Below are 3674 nucleotides of genomic sequence, written 5' to 3'. Positions count from 1 at the left end.
TCTGTTGCATCAGATTACCTATTTGTTGCATAATTTGCAGTAGATTGATAATCTGTTGAGTTGGGTTCAGAGGACCAGAGCAATATGGTTAATCCATTGCAAAATATGGATTGTCTGTCATAATAGATTACCCATCTAGTACACCAGTTGTAGTTGACAGGTAATATGTTACAACGGATGACCCATCTATTGCAATAAATGACACATCTGTTTTAATATCTTTCTCTAAGGCAAATTATTTTAGTTGAAAGAAGACGTACTGCATCATCCGGAGGGTTAAAGAGATCAACCTCCTTAATATTTTTACTACCATTTGCAGCCAACCACCTAAGGATCCTTGGATGAGAAACCTCATCCGGGTAAACCTTAAACTGCTTTCGGAGGGGAGGAATGGCTTCACATGTCCAAGCCTTAAAAAAGTAAATAGAAAGCAAGAAAAAAAAGGTCATAATAACAATATTCAATATAAATTAATGGGTGAGTAAAAGTAGTGATCAATTTTACCATGAAAGCCCAAGGAAAGCCGTATAATGTGGTCTTCTTTAGGGATATCTTTGTTAGTAAATATTCGACAGTCAAGTAGTAGCTATCATATCCCCAGGTATAATCATTAAATTTCTCAAAATCATTAGCAAGCGCCAATAAATCATCTTCTATGACTTTTCTGACGTATCTTGCCAATAAAATGAAATGAACAAACCAAACTAAGCATAATTTCTCCCTGTAGTGCTTTGGTATGTTTTTATCCCCGAGATCTGCCATCAAATCATCTGCTTTGTAGCTACATCCAACAATGCCCAACAACCCATCTTTTTTCCCTTGCATTTGTTAGACCCTTCGTGGGGTATTTTCTTGATGAGAGGTTCTTCTGGACGATCGCATCTTAGGACCGTCACTATGGCAAACTCTTTCAATCCAAAACAAATAGGCATGCCACAGTAGTTGATCCAGATTTCATCCATCTTTTTTTGCCCTCCTTTGAATCTTTATCATCCCCCGTGTACTTGATCCTGTGCTTGAGAATACCATATACCATGCTTATTGGGAAACGGAGAGTGCGGTCCACAGGCAGCTCAAGAAAGTATGCAAAGCAGCTCTTGTTAAAAAGTTTGTCTATGTTTTCATTCTTCATAATACTCTTAAGTTCATCAAAATATTTCCCCAACTGACATTTAAGTACAAGATCACCAGTTACTTTGTCAGGGTTATCTATCGGCATCGCAACTCGAAACCTATCGATACTAATAGTTTTGACAGGATAATGTTGGGATTTCGATAATAATTCACGCCCCATTGGTGAGAAGGAGGTATCACTTTCCTTAGCTTCATTTTGCCCTGACTAAGATTGTTTAGGAAGTTCCTCCGAATCTATCTGTACTCTAGCCTTTTTTGTTGGGTGGTAAGAAGTTGATCCACTTTCAGTTTCTTTTCTTTTGGGAGACATCTTTTAACTACAAATAATAGAAAAATAAAAAATACATTGCATTTGATGTCTGTATAATTTTATAAAAAAAAGGTAAGGCAAATTTCAATAAATTATTCTACGCCACATTACCAAAAAAAATACTCCAATGGATAACCCACAGTTGGAACAGATGGGGAATTTGTTTGAAGACCTATTTAATATCTCCCAACAGATCTTCCACCTATTACAACAGATGGACCACCAGCACCACAACCAATGCCACCAATACTAATACCAAGACCACCGACATCACCACTAATAACACAAATACCGAAACCACCAACAACATCCACCAACAATACCACAAACACCATCTAAAAATACCATGATAGTCAACAAAATATTGAGATAAAAACTAGGGTTTTCTCGGGTGCTCCCTACTTTTTTAGAATCTAAACTCAAAATTGTTAACCCATTCTCGAAGATAAGAAAACTAAAAGTCTTTTTTTATCATTAACTAAAAAGCCCTAATCTTTAGAATAAAAAAAATATAGAACTCTTATCAAACTCTGTTACCTGTGAAGATAGAAAAAATGATGGATACAAGCGAGAATGAAGTCAAAAATAACAACATGTGGTCGAAAATAGAAAGAAAATTGGTCTGTTTTGAAGGGTTGAGCAATATGTTGAGTAGTTATTGTCTGGATTATTGAGAAGAGTGAGAACGTGAAATTTGAAATAAGGAAAAGTTTTTTTTGCAAATGGATGATTTGTATGGGTTGATTTGTAATTTTGGAAAAGAATAACAAGTTTTGAAATCATTAATCTGGTCTGAATTGATCTTAATTAATTTTTAAAATTTCAAAAGATATAGTTTTTAAAATATTAAGTTAGTGAGAACTCATTTCAACTCAGAGTGATCGATTGATGACTCGGATCGGGATGAACGCAATACCAACACTATTCAATTGTAACAACTCAATTGAAGTTGTAGTTGATCCTATGAGCTCATTTATCCCTAGTTACACCTAAATCAATTTAGGTACTATCTTAATATTAAGTTCATAAGAACTCATTTCAACTCAGAGTGATCGATCGACGACTCGGGTCGGGATGAATACAATACCAACACCGTGCAATTGCAACAACTCAATTGAAGTTGTTGTTGTTGACCCTATGAGCTCATTCATACCTAGTTCCACCTAAATCAATTTAGGTACTATCTTAACATTGAATTAATAAGAACTCATTTCAACTCGGAGTGATCGATCGACGACTCGGGTGGGGATGAATGCAATACCAATACCATGCAATTACAAAAACTCAATGAAGTTGTTGTTGACCCAATGAGCTCATTCATACCTTGTTCCACCTAAATAAATTTAGTTCTATCTTATTATTAGGTTAATGAGAACTCATTTCCACTCATAGTGATTGGTCGATGACTCGGGTCGGGATGAACGCAATGCCAACACCATGCAATTGCAATGACTCAATTGAAGTTGTTGTTGACCCTATGAATTCATTCATCCCTAGTTCCACCTAAATCAATTTAGGTACTATCTTAAAATTAAGTTAATGAGAACTCATTTTAACTTAGAGTGATCGATCGATGACTCGGGTTGGGATGAATGCAATACCAATACCATGCAATTGCCATGACTCAATTGAAGTTACTGTTGACCCTATGAACTCATTCATCCCTAATTACACCTAAATCAATTAAGGTTTTATCTTAACATTAAGTTATTGAGAACTCATTTCAACTCAGAATGATCGATCGACGACTCAAATCGGGATAAATATAATACCAACACCATGCAATTGCAACGACTCAATTGAAGTTGTAGTTGACCCTTTGAGCTCATTCATACCTAGTTCCACCTAAATTAATTTAGGTACTATATTAACATTAAGTTAATGAAAACTCATTTCAACTCAGAGTGATCGATCGATGACTCAGATTAGGATGAACGCAATACCAACACCATGCAATTACAACAACTCAATTGAAGTTGTAGTTGACCCTATGAGCTCATTCATCCCTAGTTCCACCTAAATCAATTTAGGTACTATCTTAAAATTAAGTTAATGAGAACTCATTTCAACTCAGAGTGATCGATCAACAACTCGGGTCGGGATGAATGCAATACCAACACCATGCAATTGCAAAGACTCAATTGAAGTTTTTGTTGACCCTATGAACTCATTTATCCCTAGTTCCACCTAAATCAATTAAGGTTCTATCTTAACATTAAGTTAATGAGAA

Source organism: Capsicum annuum, chromosome 9 (assembly GCF_002878395.1).
Source record: "Capsicum annuum cultivar UCD-10X-F1 chromosome 9, UCD10Xv1.1, whole genome shotgun sequence".
In the NCBI taxonomy this organism is placed as follows: domain Eukaryota; kingdom Viridiplantae; phylum Streptophyta; class Magnoliopsida; order Solanales; family Solanaceae; genus Capsicum; species Capsicum annuum.
The sequence above is the reverse complement of the archived record's forward strand: the minus strand, read 5'-3'. Positions refer to the sequence as shown.